Below are 20,523 nucleotides of genomic sequence, written 5' to 3'. Positions count from 1 at the left end.
ATTTCCTTTAGGACTTGAATAAAAAGACGATACAATGATATGAAAAGATATTACATTATATGGACATGCCACATGGCCAGCTCTACCTCATTTTACGGAACTGAAAACATAAATATCTACTCCTTTTTTGAAGCGAGACATAAACCTCAAAAGAACAAGGCACATGACGTCATGACGTGTACGTTTCGGCCATAAAAAGATAACAAAATAAACTGCTATACAACAGTAATAATTTAATACAGTCTTCGTCATACGAGTAAGTAAAATAAAGTGGTGACGTAAGAACTGTTATCAAAAATTGTATTTATAAACAAGGAATCTCGTTACATTATTATTGTTTTAATCAATATTAGGAATCGAAAGACAAGTAGCATACTAGTATGTATTAAGTGTAGTATCATATATATCTGTAATCAAGCCCAAATAGGATTTAAATCCTATCTGAGCTCGATCACAGATGCATTGCTCCCTTTGACCAAGTTAGAATATCAGGTGCAAGTGTCTTTCTCAACACATCCGCCAGATCAGAACAAAGAAGCACTTAGCTTATGTTATAAGACTGAAACAGGTGTAGCGGTGGTACAATCAGAGTCGAGATACGAAGATTCTACTACCTTTCCTTTAGGAAAAACAAACATCAGATTTGGAAAACAACGCATCCACACAACAAGTAAGTCACTGATAATGACTTTATTTGAGTTTTTATAATATGTACGTATTAAGGTAAAAAACGAGCAATCCAATTGCTGGTATGCAGCAATTGCCGCACACTGACATCTAGATTGCTATTCTTAAGCAACTAGTTGGAACGCCATGGATCACCCTTCAAATTATTATGAAAGACTTAAGTGTAATGGTGGTGCCTGAATCGAACAATAAAGGGTTTTAACATATTTAACTTAATATGGTACCACTCTAATCTGCTTTGGAGCGGCGTGGTGGAAAATGTATCCAGCTTTATATATAAGTACAGAAGAACTGGCGCCAAGCTTGGAGACATAAAAAGGATTGCAAACATATACTCGCGACATCGTGAAAGGCAATAAAAATCTTCATAAAGTAGATTGAAATTGCTGTATCTCTTTTGCTCGCTTTCGTCATAAATTAGACCTTAAGGTCAATACGCAACATGACGACGAAGACGTAATAATCAACTAGAAATTTAAAGACAATGAATACGTTGAAATTTGTGCGATCTTTAATATGTAGTATGCAAATCTTTCATCTTTATATTTGTTTAGGTAGTCGTAATATTTTTCTATGTACACACTAATCAAACGATTTTTTGTAAGTGTGTACAGTTGGTTCTAGCTTAAAAGAATCATTATTGTGGATCTAGTAGGTGGGGTTAACTTAACCCCTAGAATAGAGTTCATCATAGAATTATTTTTTCTATGTTGTGGAAAGGACAGAATTAAATCCAGGTGGACATCGTTTTACTGTGGTCTTCAGAAAATATGATGGACGGCCTCGTATAAGTCATTCTCCTTCTAATTGAAACCAGAACACAATCGCTTTTGACATCTAGTGACTGAATACGATCATACAAGTACTCAAAAAATATTTTTAAAATAACAAGCAAACGCTACAATCATGTATTAAATAAAAAATTAAAGTAGCATAACAAAAATCATAAAAATGAAGAGGCTATTTAAATAATTAGCCATGATAAGTTTACCTGTGTCCAATTCTTTGATGAGGGTCTCAGTTTTAGTAAACAACTTAATTAGGGACTTTAATGAGATGTTTCTAAATTAATCGGATCACCTGACATCGAATAGGGTACCTACTAAATGTCAGACATAGTAAATTAAACCATTTGAATAACAATATGATTTCAGACTTACTTTTCAATAGTATTTCACAAGCTCCAGCAACAGTATTTCATAAGAAAAACCATTTTCAATTTTCGAAGCGGTTCCCTTTATGGTTCGACTTCGATAGCACTTATAACAGCATTGATTACTGCTGATGTGGTCTAGTTTATAGGTAGATAGATATGAGGTAAGATAGATATAGATGGTCAACTAGATATATGGCAAGTTAAGCGTTCCAATTTATTCCTAAGAAGTTGCTACCTCTGTAGCCGAGCCCAGTTAGGATACAATCCTAGCTGGGGTTGACTACAAGGGAAAAAATAAGTTATTGTATATGAAATGAAGTTATTTTAGTCACAGCTTTAGTACCTTTAAGAGACAGTTTAGGTACGAGGCGTTCCAATTTAGTCTTCAGGGTTATCAACGCATCTGTGGCCGACCTCAGTTAGGACAGGACTCTTACCAACATGCCAATACCGTAGTCTGCAGTGGCCATTTATTACCAAGTAAACATGGAACTCGTTTGTTCTTTATAATAAAATAAATTAAATTACTTATTTTTATGCACGCGATTTGGTATCTTTCCACAACGTTTTTATAGTGTTTTTTGGGCTTATTATGCTTCATAAAACCGCAAAAAGTTCGCCTTTAGTAAATTTGCAATATTTCAGCTACCCTTACACATAAATTGACGTCATTGGAATTACCCATGAATCAGGATTGAACAAAAGTTGTAAACGCGACTATATTTGTATCAAGGTTAGGTTCAATAAAGAAATTATATGAACTTACTCTTTCGTGACGAACAGACGACTCTAAGAAAGGAGGACTGATTGAAAAAGAATTTGCACTGGTTTGGGATTGGGATATTCCACGTGTTATTTTTAGAAAGTTTATGATTCACGTTCAAATCATATGAAGTATACCGTAAATGAATTGAAACTTAACAAAGGACTTGCAGTTTTTGAATTGAACTAAAGTTCGAATGATACTCGTAAAGTCTAACATTGTTAAGAATGTGAATTAAGTTGATACATGTAATGTCGAATTGTCTGACTTAGTGGATTCTTGACTTACAGGAGATCGGAACAAACTGGTTACTAAACAAAGCACATAGTAGATCAGAAAACGTCTGTAGTCACTTAAAGGGGAAATGTTCAGCAGTGGAGTGGTGCAGTTTCAGCATTACTTTAAAGCTTTTTATTTAATTAAAATAGAACACAGATATACAATGCAAGGGTCAATGATCATTGTCGATTCATACATATCTTCTTCAACTTGGGTACATCGCTGGACACTAAAGCTCTTAGGGACAGGGTCATAGTCCTGCACTTGAATTCATTGTTTTTTAGGTGTGATGAAAACCCTTTGTAACATAGAAGTCTTAACCTTTTGTAACATCGAAGTGGGAAATGTGGGGATGAATAAGGTCTACCCGATGGTCAGTGACCATTACTGCTTATAGACACATGTAATCAACCTCAGATTTGATTAGCGTTCTAGCTGAGATGTACCTGAAGTATCTCTAAGGGCATTAAAGCTGTGTATAACTTGATTCTTATAAATAATTTCTTTTCACTCAGTTTCAATAAATGTGTCATAGCGCCGTAGACAAACCGCTATGTACTTACTTAAAGTTATATACCTACATCTATAACATTTCAGTTTGTTTTTAATTCTTTTTCTATGAGACAACCTTGGCGTTCATTGTCTGGGAACAGTCCGGAACCTAATACGATATTTCCCAGAACTCTGACCTAAGTCGCCAGATAGTCATAAAAGGATGTAGATATTTATGTCTTATCTATTTTAGGCATACGTTTTGCAGAAGGATCAATTTTTTATGAAGTTGGAAATATTTTAAGAATAAAAACAATTCTTGCTAATACTTTTCTGTTTCTTGCAATAAGACTGACGTAAGATAAGTGATGTTTTGGATTGTATTTATTTAACTCTAACTATATACACAAACATATAGTCGTATATGTTATTATCTATACCTTGACCAGATTTTTTTCTAAGTCCACTTGATTCTAGTACCGCCCCAAAAACATCTTTAATCAACTCCATATCGAACATAGATTTTACCTGATGCAGATCAGAATTAGGTAAGCTGTCACTCTTGAGGAATAAAATAATGCCTCTTATGTAAGTCAGCCGACATCTGCACTATTCCACTGAAATGCAGAAGTGCGTGGCTGCGGAACCTTTTCAGAGAACCATTCTAGTTCTACCACCTTACTAATTCATCATTTAGCCGAGTATCAAATCAGGAACTCTGCGTGTTAAGTCGGTGTAGAGACCACTGTACTAGGTAAAATGTCTTTCGAGAAAACATACTTTAGGTATTTACCTATGACCTTATTGAAATGAGTAATTCAACCACTTTGTTGAACATTAAAAATAGACTTCGAGTAACCACAACTTAAAATTAAAACAGTCAATATCGGTACAACAGAATATTCTCAGAAATGAGAATATAAATGAGAGTCATAGTTAAAGTCAACAAATTTCAAGTGATAGGTTAAATAAATGACAAAGTGTCTATTCTATTTAAGCCTTGAATATGTTACCTTTTATTAATTCATACGAAATAATAACTGGTACCATTTTCCATTATTACTGGACTAGTGTAAAATTATAAATAATAAAGTGAAAAAACGGTTTTTAAGGAGCCAGTTGTTGAAATGTAGGTTCTATTGGGGAGGTACCATCGCCACAATCATTTGTGGTTGTGACTGACATCAGGTAGAGCCAGTTCTAAATGAAGTTGCTCACAGAAGATCATGATCGGTTATGGTCGTTAACCATCAGATGGGCTGCTTGATTGCTATTAAAATCTTATATATAAAATTCTCTTGTCACAATGTGTAACCGTACTCGTCCGAAACGGTTTTACTGTTTTTAACCAATATTCAGTAGGTCTGAGAATCGGCTACTATCTATTTTTCATACCCCTAATTGATAAGGGTTGTTCACCCTTAACATATACTTTGTCTATAATGTAACATATATTACAGATTACTATTAATGATTACGTGGTAAATAGCTTTTATCAGATTTACATTAATAGTTTAATACACATACGTTTGCTCACATGAGTTATAACGGTAATAAGTGCCTTATTAAGCATTTAAAATCCGTTAAGGATAAACCACGATTCATTTTATTTAATAGGCAATCAATAATGTAAGTTTATGTACCTCTAGTGCTCCATGTATCAAGGAAAATGAATTATCGATTTTTTCCTCTATCCATACCTAAAACAGCCCTTAAAGACCTACTGCTATAGATTTAGCAGTAAATAGAACTTTATAAGGAAACTTATTAAATCAGATGCCTACCAGGGAAAAGAGACATTGTTATGAGGAGACTTATGTGCTACACCCCTGGTTTTATGCAGAGTCGATGTTAATGAATACAGAAGGAAAACCGCTAAAATGAAGAGGCAATCCATCTGATGGTAACTTATTACTGCTGTATATGGCCATTGGGCATCGGCGAGCAACCTGAAATACTTACAAATAGTCTTAACTGACGTCGATCACAAATGCTAGTTCTGAGGAATACCTCTCACCTAATAAGTCAGCAAAGATTATAATATATTATAAGGTTTCAATTAGTATTTAGGGGTAGAGAGGACAAGAGAGCATGTGTATTATGGAATGTCTATTGTTTATGGGGTCGGGCACAGTTAGTTAATTTTAAATATTTATATTAATGTTAAAGTTTAAATTAATGTTAATGTTAAATTTAAATATAAATTCCATGCATTTATTTTTGCATTTTTAATTTAATTTTGATAGCGTTATTGTTCGTTAGCGTTAGCGTTTTTGAAACTGTGAAATTTAAGATCCGATACGGTTAATGGGGGCGCTGTACCTATGTCGGAAAACGTAAAATGTGACCGTTTTCGAGCAAACGTAAAAACTTATACTAATTACTAAGGGTAGATACAGATTTCCTAGATAATCATTTATTGTTTAAGTAAATCCGAATGCCTACAGTAGCGCCACACTACTACAATAAACTAGAAACAGTAGCAGTATAGTCAGTTTGTGCAGCATGACAAAAACCTTTCCTTTCTTGGCGCGCACGTGGTAAGTGATGCAACTGCTTGCAGCCAGGCGTCATGTTACAAGAGGCGGTGGTGGAGGTCACGGGCGTGGCTGATGTAACACTCGTAGACTCTTGCTGTATTCAGGTGGTAATTGGTGCATTTGGCACACGCCCACTGAATACGTTTTAACAGTTGTGTGTAGGTCTGATATTTGTAACTTTCGTAGACTTAAGCAGAATACATATTTTTAAACGTGTAAATTTATTTTCGTGTCATGTGCGTTTTAATGTTTGAAGTAAGAAAGAGACAAATAATTATAAAATGCGTAAGCTGAGTTTCATAAAAAAAAAAGTTAAGGTTTTTTTGATTTTTTTCTCTATGGTTTGACTTTATGGACTTTGGCCACAATTTAAAATTATCGCATGTCTCTTTCATCATGACAATTATTATAAATACAAACAGACTGTGCCTTAACTTCTTTACTATCCCACTGCTAAGCAAGGATTTCTCCACGCGATTACCATCACGCCTTTCCAGTACGGATGGTTGAAGCATTTTTTAATTGCAGCAATGAAAAGTATAACATTATGTGATGAATCTCTTTATGCTACAGGTAGGTACATTATTTTTTCCTTTGTAATGGCAGTTTTCCTACTGTATATGTATATTATGTATTCATTAAGTATGCGTATATGACATTCCAACTCTCAAGTGTCGCTAGGGAAACATGAGTATCTCGACCTTACTTAAAGCCACACTTAAAACTACTATTGTAAGGCAGAAAGAGGTGTGGCAGTGATGCGTCGAAACCTCGAAGGTTTCTACCACCTTTCAAATCTGTATCTCGATTTCGTGTTAAGGTCACGAATGTTCTGATGTAAGATCGTAGACTCTTGCTTTTGGGGCGCTAATTATAGAAGGAATGCTGTGCACACGCCCACCTCTTCTCAGGTAAAAGTGTGAGATATACAATAGAGAGGAAAGTATTTTTTTCTTTTGTTGCTTTTGACTGATTTATAGATGAATATTATGAGGTTATTAATCAGAATAAAGACGTTTATGAATCTGAGTTATGTCAGCAAAATATTGAGCAAACATTTTAATAGATTACTTGAAGAAAAGTAGCTAATTTAAAGGTTTTTAGGGTTCAACAAAAAAAAACGGAACTCTTATAGGATCACTCGTGCGTCTGTCCGTCCGTTTTTACAGCAATTTTTTTTAATAAATATCAACATGGGAATGTTTTAATCTTACTGAGTGCCAAGTATTATACTCGTATGATTTTAAGTCATAATCTGAAAATCTATTTTTGGCATTGAGATCGCAAATATTGCACGGTGATATTTACTTTTACAAAGAATTTCGTCTGTGCTTTCGTTTTGGGGTGCTAATTAGAGAAACAATTTCACTTACCTACGCCAAATTCTTCAGGGTAATGTGACAGTTACAGAATAAATAATAATATTTTTATTATTTCAAATACCTAATAATACGAAAAATAGCTTTGAATATTTATAATAGATACCATAATAAAGGTACTATACTAAGATTTATGAACTTTTATAAGTTCTATAGAAGTGTAAATTAGTTAATTTTAGGCCGGATACTTAGTTGACATGCAAGATTAATATACGCATTAAATCTAACAGTTATTTTATATAAAAACTATACGACTTGCAGTAAGCAATTATAAAAATTAATAATTAGTTAGATTGTTAATTAGTGAATAGACATGGAAAAAATAAACTGAGATATCGTTAGTCCAATACGAGAGAACTCACTTTTATACGACCATCAAATATAAAATTGACCACAACGAAGATATGCCGTCGACACATTACATGGAGAATCTTTTAAACATTTTAAATGTCTGCTATTATAAAATTCCTATCAATCAGTGGTAATGACGGCGCCATTCAAATTTGTCAAAATGAAATCATTACCATCTTGTCGATTTTGGAACGTATAACTAACGCAATAAATTACATAACTGAACAGTGAACATTTATAATAATGCAGATATAATTTGCCGTGATAACCGGTGATCAGTCAAAATGTATCTTTTTGAGAACTTTTTTTTGGCAACTTTTTCAACTGTCGGCGCTGGAAGGGCTTTACGTCATCGTCTGCGCGCGCGCCGGTGTTGCCCGTTCTTTGAATCGAGCAAATTAAAAAGTAAAAAATTTGAATGTTCTCAACATGAGTAATGTACGTACATAATATAATAACGTGTTTTTCATGATGAACGGTCCGGAAGTTAGAGTTCAATGAATTCAAAGCGATTATTTCGCCTAGTTATGCGGCGTGATTTTTAGTGAATGCTTATGGTCCCGCTTGTGTGATCTCCAGCGGTTTTTTTTTATTTGATGGAATGTAATATTTATTGATAAAAAAATTAAAGTTGGGCAAAAATATTACTCTTTGTGAAGTTGAGTAGGTATCTATATTTTTGTGAAAATTCTGTCAACAAGAATAAGATTTCCAAAATCACGCTGAACAAACACTAATATGCTCATGAAGAACGAAATAAATATTGTTTGTGACTTGTGTGGCTTTCCTTAAATAAGCACTAATACTTCGAAAACTGAGTTCTAAACTAAAGTTCTGATAGTAGGTAAAGACAACTTTATTCATTTGTAGAGTGTAGGCATATGAAGACTTGAGTTTGAAACAAATTAGCGAGCTAAACAACATCGTTGTATAATCGTCATCGGATAAAAATAATTCATCGTCGCATGCAACTCTCTCATTAAGCCGCGCTGCCCTCATATCGGGTTCTTTGAAGCCATGCACAATAGAAGGAATGCCCCGTCTGTTTTCCATGGAACCGATCTAAGCCAAACAACCTTTAGCAAACATTGTGACACATCTATTCCAGGCGTTACGACGCCGATAGTAGACCTACACGCAATAAAATAAGAAATAAATTCGGCTGACAGTAATGCGCCGTAAAATGGGGGCGTAACAAGTCGACGCGCTGTCTGCGGCCGACTGCAATACTTGTTCCAGAAATTTCACGTTATTAATACAACGCTACGTCTCCATTACTAATTTTCAACGAATTTCTGAAGTAAACTTACTGGGAAACCAGCAATGTATACAATACAATAGGTATGTAGTTCCACGTGACGCGTAAGCACATTACCAATTGAGGTATTCCGATAAGCGTCGAAAAGTAAACAAGAGTTCAGCAGCAGCACTTGCGTATGACATTGGACAATAGCTGTTTGCACTTTTAAAATAAATACAAATGGACGATCGTATTGACTATGGGTGTTGGTTTACTGGCGCAAGTGGAGCGCGGGCGCGTTAACATAAGGTTTGCAGAAGAGGAATGCATACGGTAGCCCTGAAAACTTTTTTCTTTTTTTAAGACGTGTCAAGTAGTAAGACGATTGTAGGGATTGCTATTGTTTGATACTTAATATTTAAGTAGATAATTAATCTGACAATAGGTAAGAAGAAGATTAAAAATATAGCTAAGTTTATTTCAATTATATATAAAAAATAGGCTCTATATTTTATTGAAAGAAAACGGTAGGTAACGGTTACAAAAACGTCAATCCAAATCGGACGTAAACAGAACGCTGTATTTTGTATTGAGAGGTAAAATTACATAATATGTCGAAATTGATAGTTACGTTACACAGTTTCGTATATTGTCAGGGGAAAATACAGGGGACAATTCTATTACGTTACTTGTGGTCATTTGAAATTTGCTTACGTACAATGTTTAATGAAGAGCTATCATGTGTTTTTCTTGCTAATTAATTAAAACTCAAGTACGTTGTTGCCGTTGTTTAATATTTTGAGAAATAAAATATACTAGCAGACAAAAAATAGCCATTCCTATGTTTATTTTATTTTGGTCGCCATAACTTGGTTTTTCTCGGATATTTTAACAACATAATGTTATGTTACTTAGAGATGCGTTGTTAGTTTTCAGATTTATCGAATAATACATTTAGAATCGCTTTGCTTTAAAGTCATTATTTTTATATAATCTAGATGTAGTAGGAAGCCTAAGTTTTATCGAATCAAGTAATTCGAAACCAAGTTACAAAACAAAACGAAAAATCTATGCACACGATCAAAGTCAAGCCAGATGTTTGTTCGAAATTCGAAAATATACTCCATTCCTCGTAATAGATAAAACTTTACTGCCGTTTCCGCAATCTTTGATGCAAAAATCTGGCAAGTTGAAACGGCATAATAAGTAATAAACATTGGGAAAGAATGTGTTTGTTACCCATTCAGGAATGTGTTCACATAAAATTTATTGCAAACTCTGTTTGTTTTTGAACTGTTTGACGCGCGAAGTAGAAATAGATACTTTATTGCATGGCACACTACTGCCACCTATCTAAGTATGTACTTTATCGCAATCTTCGTATGATCCCGCGACTTTAGATTCTGTTCTTTTGTATTAATATTTTTTAACTATAGCAACTCTCTAATATAGTCACAGATACCTACACAATGTTCCGCTGTTATAATTAGGTTTAGATAAAGTACCATAGACATCTTTTTTTGAGGAAATCGATAAAGCTGTAATTATTTTATTTTACCTTAAAAGTGGTATATTCTCAAAGAACTGGTTTGATGTTAAGTATAATAATAGGTAATACAACTTTAAATGGCACTTGAGACATGTCTAATAAAGCTAAACATAAATAAGATTCTAAAGACGTATTTTTACATCTCATAAAAGCATGCCAATTGCTGATACATCCGCCAAAACCTTACACCGCGACCCGAGAGGTCTATCACCTTTAAAAGATTTTTTACTTATGTAACACTCATAAATTATTACGATCATACGATTACCGCGAATAAATTGTAATACAACATTAATTAAAATATGACTAAGCACAGGATATTAATCATAGTCATAGACAAAAAAGTGGCGCCACGTTTAAGTAAAATAAAAACTGGCTCGTACCTAGATGACCTTCAACCTAAGCATCGAAGCATAGATTAAATAATAGTAATAAAGTACCTAAAACTTTTTTGACGCATTAAAAAAAATGAAGTCTATGGCCGTATGAATATGTTAAACGTATTTTAACAGATTAATACCTGTTTAAATAAATGGTTGGTAGGAGGTTGCGGAGAAGTGCATTATTTTAAGTTCTTTAAACAAACGTTTCTTTTCTTGTTCAAAAAGCTATTTATATTCACATTTCACAAGAAGTGAATAGAATGAAAAAAACATATTTTTGAAGTGATACCCTACTTCTTTTGGCGCGTTGGGGAAAAGATGAACAATGTCATAATAATATATAATTTTATTATATAGATATAATATGGTAATAACGTGATACGGTCATACATTTTTTATTTTCCACATCATTGAAATTACATTTAAAATTGGCTTAAATAATACCACAGTGTTTCTACTCTATACCTATATTTGTATTACCAAATCAGACCACAGTAGTAAAAAACGCAATATTAATTGATTAAAAATCTTTCACGGTCTATTTCAGTTACAATTTTGTCCGATATTCTTTGGATCTCAGACTAAAAAAGGAAGAAACCCCCATATAACATTGCGAATCTACACTATTATATAAGTGTATTGTTATTTGACGAAATATTTATCCACTTTATAAAACATATTTTTAGAATTTTAAAATAAACTAATCCCATAGTCTGCTTTTTACTAAGTCGTATATTTTTATTGCACGTGTATGAAATTTTGTATTGTACGCATATCAACAGAACTTGGTATATTTGAATATCGTCCTTGATAGGGTAAGTCTATCTTTTTTGATCTGCACTATGATTTAAACGTGCAAGTACGTATGTCTCGCTAAATTAAAATCAAAACTGTCAATTAGTTACCAAAGTCAAACATTTAAGTAGGACTTTTTATAGCCAATCTCTTAAATCTCATTACCATAATTATACAAGTAACGTTGACAGCACCAATCAAAATAATCAATTTGGAAATCATTAAAAACATAATTGACACACCACCCATTATTAGGGATGATTGCAAATTTGAAGGGGTGCTCATAATAAATACAATTAGATAATTGTTTCTCAGATGCAAATATTTGAAATTTGCTAATAATGACACCCTTATTATATTTAAAAGACGACAAAATAGTTGCGAAAAATTTGATTTCTTCTTTTTTATCCAATTCGTAAGTATTGATCGGCTTTCGTTTTTCAAATTAAAAAGCCTGAAATTCCTTAAATGATTTTGGTAGAGTTTCGATCAATAAAATCCTAGTATTTTAAATTATATGTAAACCTTTTGACCAGTCAATAGACTTGCGTTTACTTTTCTGACACGAGTCGGACGCGGCGCAAAAAATTGCAAAAAATCTGACCCGACGCTGACGCATGGCAAACTGAGTATCATCTAAAAAATTAACATCCGGAATCGAGCACAGAGTAGTTTTGAGTTCAGACAATATTATAAGTCTAACACGCAAAGAGGCTACTTAAGAGTATATAATGCCAGTCAGTCTTTAGTGTAGCTTAAGAAATAATAAATAATAATGATAATATTTTTGTTAAATGTGGATTAATAAGAAATTTTAACATAACGACAGTGTTACAAAAATGATTATAATAAATATTTTTTATGTTTGTATATCACTGACATTATAGAACGAGCAAATGCAAAGAATTAATCTACATGAATTATGTACAAAACTAGTATAAACAACGAAGTCGTAAATAATGCCATCTGCATTATAATCTGACTACTAGTCTTAACTGATCATTTATTGACATCAATTACCTAGGCATTAAGCAGAATTATCTATAGTTATGGAAATACTTGTCTTGATCCTGACTGACTGATTCATCATCGTAGAGCCTAAACTACTGTACCTAGTAATGGTATACAGGGCTTTATAATTTGTTTGAAATCTATCAATTTTGAAGCAAGCTCTTTCAAACTAAATTTAACTTGCTTTTGAGGTTGGAAATAATAAAACTTTCTTTGCGCCTTTTTAATCAACATTCATCAATCATCATTGCGCTTTTTTAATCAACCTTAAGGTAATGAAATAAGGACACGAAGGTTGTATTGCACTTATTATGTTATTATTTACGCATACGAAATTGCTGCCAAAAGATAGTGTATTACTTAGGTAGCTCGCTCAAAAATCTAAATAATGGCAGCGTGACTAATACCACAGACTAATTAATTCTTGTGTTGTCCGGATTCCTTCCGTAAAATTATCCTTGCATTAATAATGATCAAATTCCACTCTAGATGTATTTTCCTACAAAGTAAGTAATTTTTATATATAAGCAGCGTTCATCTCTTTCCGCGAACTGCTCTGTAAGTAACGATGTAGGAGTTTGGCCCAGTGACAGGACTAACGGTGTAAAACAATGAATTGATGAATGGATCGAATGGACTTACATGTCAGGAGTACTGACCGACGCTAGTTTGATTTTAATCTCTGAAATCGCCGTCAGTATTGACTGACTTATTTATACATGTACAATGTACATTGTAGACATATTTATTAATAAGAAGCTTAAGAGACTTCAGTTAAATTAATAATTTTCTTCTGGTTTGTTTTTCGTCTTTTAATTTTATTGAAGAAAAAAAAAATAAGTACTATTGATATATATAAAAGTGTTTTTATCAGACTGGAGGGTTATTCGGACATATGTATGTCATTCTTTGGCAGACCCTGTACCCTTGACCAGACGGCTTAATAGATTTAAACATATGAGGTGTCGTTGGTTTTTTCTAATTTTTTTTTTATAATATAGGAGTGGCAGACGAGCATGCAGTCCACCTGATGGTAAGTGATCAACCCAGATAGGATTAGATATTCCTACCTGAGGTCCGCCACAAGCTGGAACGCTTCGGAAAAGTGTCTCCCTTATCACACCCTTTAAAACGGAACACAGCAGCGCCTAACACTGCTGTTATTAGGCAGAAATAGGTTTGGTGGTGCCATCGGAGTCGAACCACAAAGGGTTCTACCACCTTCAAATTGTGGGGGGCGCAGGTTATGTTTTAAGCAGTCGGATATTTGATTTTTATACTAATTTTGCAGCTCAGTTTTCATGTAGACCTATGCCTATATTTTAACTCTACGTAAATTATTCGCTTATATTATTTTCCACTCAACTCACAGAGTTGCAGGAAGGCTAATACACCATCATTAAATACTTCGCGGCAAAACTTCCATCATGATTGACATTTTGCGTCTATTAATAACTCAATACTTCCCCAGCTCACATAATTGTAAGGAAAAATCACTACCAAGAACTCGTATAATAATACTTTTAAGAAAAAATCTCCGGAACTGACGCATATAGGGGCAAATTATACCTAAATTGTAAAACGCCATAGTGATTTATAGGGCGCCACGCCACTTCCCAAGTTCTAAGAAATATTGATAGCTTAGATTAAAAAAAGCAGAATCCGTGCCATGTGATTGATGTGGTGCTATTGTTGTATGCCGTTATGGTTTCCTTTTAATTTAAAGTTCAAACGTCAGTTAATATCGAGAAGGGAACCTACTGTTCTCATTTTACTATAAATATTTTATTATTTAACCGCACTACTAAACTTGTTACGAATTAAATGGAGGACAGGATGCATATAATTTGTATACATCTTCTACTCGTTTTACATATTCTTAGTGAGTACCTGTATAATATACAATCATTAAAATGTTTTAGCAATGATAATTATGTTGTGAATGCTCTGGTCTTCCGGTTGTAACATATTTGTTCCTGGTAGTACTATAAATGAGTAGACCACGTTATAATGGGCCACCGAGTAATGGATTTCGATCTTCATTTAAACATCACTGCACCGACGCTAGCAAATTAATCAAAAAATCAATTTGAAAAGACGAAAGTACGAATTTTGTTTGTTTTCTATAGTAAATGAATATACATATCTATAAGAGCTTTCCTCTCCCTTTTCATTTTCAGAACATATACATACACTTGCGACGTCTAATTATATATGTAGTGTCGGTGCCGTGCCGTGTCGTGTCGTCCTTATAAACAAGAACCTACTCGTAATAGTAAATGTGACACATATTGATATTATCACCCTGTGTATCTAGTCTGTCTTTATCAATACTTAAAATTGGCGTCAGAAGCAGAAATATAGGTTCGACTAATAATTTCTTAAAGTTTTTTTCAGATTTCCTGAAGTTTTCCAGCATCTAAAAAGTTTCCATAGTGCGAATTCTCGAAACAGATTGTATCAAAACATCAGTGTGCTTTGGTAAAAATGTGTAAATAGCCAACTCGACCATTGGATTTATAAGTTGTCTGAGAGCTTTTAACGAGGTTTATTGATTGTTACAATAAGTATAAAACTGTAAATAAATCAAAAAAGTAAAACAACAAAAAATGTATAAAAACGAGATTGGCAAAGATGACTCGAAGAACAGGAAAAGCTCCTGCAACTTTACAATTTGTGAACTCAAGAACCGAGTGCACCCGACAGATTTTGCTTTTTGATTTTGCTTACCAGCATCTTGGAGCTTAAGAGCTTATTTCTTATATATGCATTCAGTAAAAGCTTTTTATCAATTTTTATCGACTCCGATTCGTCGTAAACTTAAAATTTCACAAAACTAAAAGTATTATATTCAAATTATTTATGTAATTTTAGTATTCTTTTATTTAATTATTTTGTGTTATTTTCATAATAATATAAGTGCCCATTTACGAGTATATAGTCACTGGCTGGCAAGATTGAATGAGTACAAAAAAGAAAAAGAACGCTCTTGACGAAAGAGAAGTGGAAGAAATAGTTTTATTCTATTAATCATAGATTAGTAAAGATTAATCAGTCCTAACAAGAAAATGTACCCAGTTTTGAGAAATGAAATAGTTGCGTTAAAAAGTTTTACCACGTCTCCGTGCTAAAATGTCCCTAAAATATTTGAAATAATTAATTATTTATTATGTAAATTACGCAGTATTAGTTATTTATTCGTAAATTTTCTCTAAAAATGTTTTTATTTGTCAAGATTTCAAAAAAAGAACTTACTAATAAGCCGTTTGTGGTTTCATTCAATTTCGAGGCGGCGAAGTATCTTTACTAATCTATGCTATTAATATAGTAAATAATTTGTATCATATGACTTCAATATATATATACCTAAGAGACTCTTTATTCTGAAATAAGAAAAGTTCTACGATTCCACCGTAACAATTTTCCGGTCCCGAGGAGTTTTCCGTACTAATATGCTGTACGTCGGACATAATTTCTTGGAAGTTTGTAAGTATCTAGACCTAATTATATATTATTATAGGCGTAACCTAGTTATATGGACAAGTACGTTTAATGTCCGTGTATCCTAAAGTTGTCAAGGCACAATATTTGTTTATTATCCCTTGTATTGCAACTACTGGAACTTAGAAAGTCGAATATTGTGAATTTGGCAGAGTTCTTTTAAAAAAGTTAAAGATGTATTTAGACTTATTATAGTCTAGTAATCTAGTCTGGGTTACAAACTCACATAGGATTATGGTACGCATTATCATTACTAATTAATCGCAATATGACAATATAACTTATGTGTTAAGTAATTACTACATATTTATTAATATTAATTTTTAAAATTCTATTTTTGCCTTCATTGAGTTATCCAAAGAAAATCATGCTAATCATTGTAATGATGCCATGTATATAGATACCCAATTTTAAAAGCACTCAATGCTGTATTATTCGATCTAAATATGTTATAATGTAAAGTATATAATTTATTGAACCTAGAGCTTACATTGCACGATTTGGGACTACTAACGCCATCTATTATCGAGTAGCTGAAGTTGACTTACTTTAACCTATAACCTTCAGTTTAATAATTCGTATTTATTATCCACTTATTTGTAAACAAAGTTTTTTTATCAGTCAATTTTAATATTTGTTATTATATATTTATATTTATTAGGAATAAAACTGTCTTATTTTGCTTCGTTGCGACTTTTTTTCCTTATTACAGAGTAAATATAATTTTTACTGAAAAGCGGTAAAAGTTTTTGAAAATCCATGTTTAGAAAACGCAAGATGTTCATAAAAGGACGTAGTAAAGTAGGTCGTAGACTTCTTTAGTTTCATAGTTTCCAGGAGTAAGTTAATTAGTTCTCCGAAGCCATTGTATCCTTCGCCAATCTAAGATAAGAATCCTAGTTGGGGTTGATGACATGAATTTCAAGATATTACTATCAGTTGGTGTATACAGACTTACTTATGCTCGATCTTTAATTAAAATGTATGAATAAATAAGCACGCAAAACTATGGCAATCCATAAACAAAGATATGCAAGTAATGGAAGGGTGCAATTGATTGACATTGTAATTAATTAGACACGTTTGCCTCCATTTTCCATTACCTTGACTATTTCTAGGATTTTGCCCGATTACTTACATAAATAAGATTATGTTTTGTATGGAAAAAATAATTTCCGTCATCATGAATACGTATTAACATCTACCTAAATGTTAATATGTAATCTGGTCATTACTGTCCCACTCCCACGGCTGGAATGGTTTGCATTCATAGGTAGGTTTAGGCTATAGTCCGCTACGGTGGCTTCCTGCAGATTGATATGCGCGATGCCCCGATCGGGCTCTGCCCTGGGACACCAGTTTTCGCTCCTCCCACACGACTATATGCGACCACACATACCGCCGTCCTTCCCGGCATAGCATACTGGACGATTCGAGCCCACTCTTGCCCACTTTAGTCGCCTCTTCCGACAGGCAGGGGATACCGTAGCCCTATTCTAGCCCCGGAACTACAGGGACAGAGCTTCACAGACCTAATGCTAATAAGCTAATAGGCATATAGGTTTCTTCGCGATATTTTCTTTTAACGTTAAAGCAATTGATAATTAATTTCTAATACGCACTAAGTATATCAGATTTTTTTATAAATCTGAGAAGGCCCAAGGATTCGTTGATCGAGTTTGTTAAGCCAAGTTTCAAGCCTCTAGGCTATTACTACTTTATTTTTGAAATGTTTCAAAGTATACTAAGTAATATGAGAAGTTAAGTTTCTTATGCGTTTCTATCCCGCATTGCTATAAGCTTAAACGTTCCAAATCTTTCCTTAGTGCTCTTCAAGCCAAAATACGCGAATTTATAAAGAGTACATTACAATATGACGTGTTTTCAGAGTGAATAAGAACGGAAACGAAGTTTTACCACGTTTTACGGTCGTAATGTTACGCAACGTATCCTGATATTTAAGACAATTCAGAAAAACGCAGAGTGGCTACAATCTAGACAATTCAAATATATGATTACTGTCATAATCAGTAACAAGTAGTAAGTAACATCTTGTACAAGCTCTAAGCTTTTATGTCTCAGAAGATATCACACGTATAAGTTATATTTTGAAGCATCGGTATTTTTATATATATTTATTTATCGGTACTTTTACGAGTAGCTACAATAATTTACTTCAAAACTAAAAAATCATGTCAATATTGTTAATACTAATAATAATATCGTTACTGTCTATTCGATACCGGGTCCCTACTTGCGAACTAGCTTTCTTAGAAGTTTTCGGTGATTATCACATTTGGTTGGCGGTGTTAGTAATCTTGGTAGATAACATGCTCGGAAATCACTATTTGCCATCTAAATATACTTAATACCTTAGTCATTGATTTAATAACGGACATCCACGAAAAAATTACGTTTTAGTATTGTTTCTCTTGTAATCAAGAAGGCTCTACCAACCGCCTACTCTACACCAGACAAATCATCAGTGCAAATTACGTACGTCAAACATGGTCATCTTTCAAGTGGGATCATTAGAATACTATGGTGACGAATTATACCTGACTCATGTTTCATAAGATTACTTTAGCCGTGGGCAAAGATGAGACTGTTAGTACCTACACACGGCACGCGATGTCTTACTGACAGTTTATTTTTTTTACCCGACTGCAGAGGGTAATGTTTTTCGAGCATTTAGTACCAATGTCTCCTTCCTTGGCATGTCCTACAGCCCTAACGACTGCACGAATTTTGACATATGAGATGTCGTCGATTTCGTTTAATATATGGGAGTAACATAGGCTATAATGTTAAGCAGTCGGGACATTTTCTAAATAATTCATAGTTTAATATGGTAGTAAAAATGGTAAGGGGTAGTAGCAGTTGGACAGCCATGGACACCTTTAATCAATCCTAGGTAGAATAGAATTGGAGGTAAGGTCAATTACAAATGAATTCTAATCCTGATCCATCACAACGATCTTCAAACCAGAATACAGTAGCGCTTAACACTGCTATTATAAAGTAAGAATAGCTTATGTGGCGGTGTTGCCCTCAAAGTGGACCTACGTATGATTCTACCACCTTTAAATTGTTAGCAGTTCACTCGGCTTTTCAATAAAAAGGTACATAAGATCTAAACATGTAGATAATGTATTTTCTGTGATAAAATAGCAAAAGAGGCACGTGCTGTAAGATAAATACCATAAGTGGTTGCTATCATGTGTACATCTGTACCAAACTGCAAATACGGCAAGTCTTATCTGATATTCATTATGGATGCTCTTGCAAGACTGAATTGGTTCGCTTGACGTATAACTAAATTTCTTCTAAACAGAGACGTTGGACTATAATGCTAGAGCATTCTTTAATTAATTTCATGTTAAAGTTATTTCACGGTATTGTATTTTAAGTTGCCATTTTGACGAGTTAACTGTCGTTTTCTAAAACTTTCTTCATTTGAAATTTCGTAATAAGACTACAGAATATGTGTATAACACAAACCAATGCATTTATAGGAATAAAATCTATGATCAGAATTTTATTATACCTTTAAGAGTTCTACCATCCATCTAACATTTTATTATTTAAATACTGAATTTCCAGCAGCAATTTCATTACCATTTTTTTGTAAACCCTTTTCACAAAGTAAAGCAATTTCGGCCAATGCCGTTGTGGGACTAAATAATAGATCGGTTATTAATTCTAACACTTCTATGGCTGCGAAGTTATACTGGCCTGTAATAGGAAATTAATTGGAATATTCTAATTGACCCACTTCGTTTCGATCACGTTACAGAACATTCGTTTTACCTATTAATTAATTTTATTTCACGCTTCGTAATATTGCGATTTTTTTTTTACATTAAAGGAAAAATTAATCATTGGAAATTCATTGTCGTCATTGGGATACTGTTTGAGTAGGTAAAATTAAACGGGATTTTTTAGAGGAAAACTAAATGATGATGAAACAAACTGAAAACAACGTATACGTACTAAATAAAACCTTCCTTGTAAAATATGCTTTCAAGTTACGGAAACCATATCCGAATCGGGTTAGTATTTTTTTGGGAAAATCACGGACATACATACAAAGCGGCCGAATATAGAAGCTATTTGAAGACTGTTAAAATTATTTTACTTATGTTATTGAGGTCACATAGATGTTTCTAAAAAGAACGCTATTTTTAAATTGTGTATCTAGCATTATTCACTGTGTAGGTAGATATTTTATGAATGACTACTTGTATGTTAACTTTTAAAATTAGCACGTATGAAGAAGATTGTCCTCCTTGGCACGCAAAAGTTGATTCATCTTAAATATTTATTTATCTTCCGAGGTGCATACCTTTGTCAGTAGGTATAGGTACCTCGTCTAACAAAATGATCTCAGTTTCTTG

At 33.4% G+C, this 20,523-nt stretch overlaps 1 protein-coding gene across 2 annotated transcripts in view; it reads right to left on the bottom strand.

Annotated features, from left to right (window-relative positions):
* Positions 1-20,523, bottom strand: part of ITP (ion transport peptide) — an 83,053-nt gene that overhangs the window by 53,739 nt on the left and 8,791 nt on the right. The gene's annotated exons all lie outside the window — the stretch shown is intronic.

This window comes from Epargyreus clarus, unplaced genomic scaffold (assembly GCF_041222505.1).
Source record: "Epargyreus clarus isolate Ecla_fem2 unplaced genomic scaffold, WU_Ecla_fem_2.2 ptg000024l, whole genome shotgun sequence".
NCBI classification, from domain to species: Eukaryota; Metazoa; Arthropoda; class Insecta; order Lepidoptera; family Hesperiidae; genus Epargyreus; species Epargyreus clarus.
The sequence above is the reverse complement of the archived record's forward strand: the minus strand, read 5'-3'. Positions and strand labels throughout refer to the sequence as shown.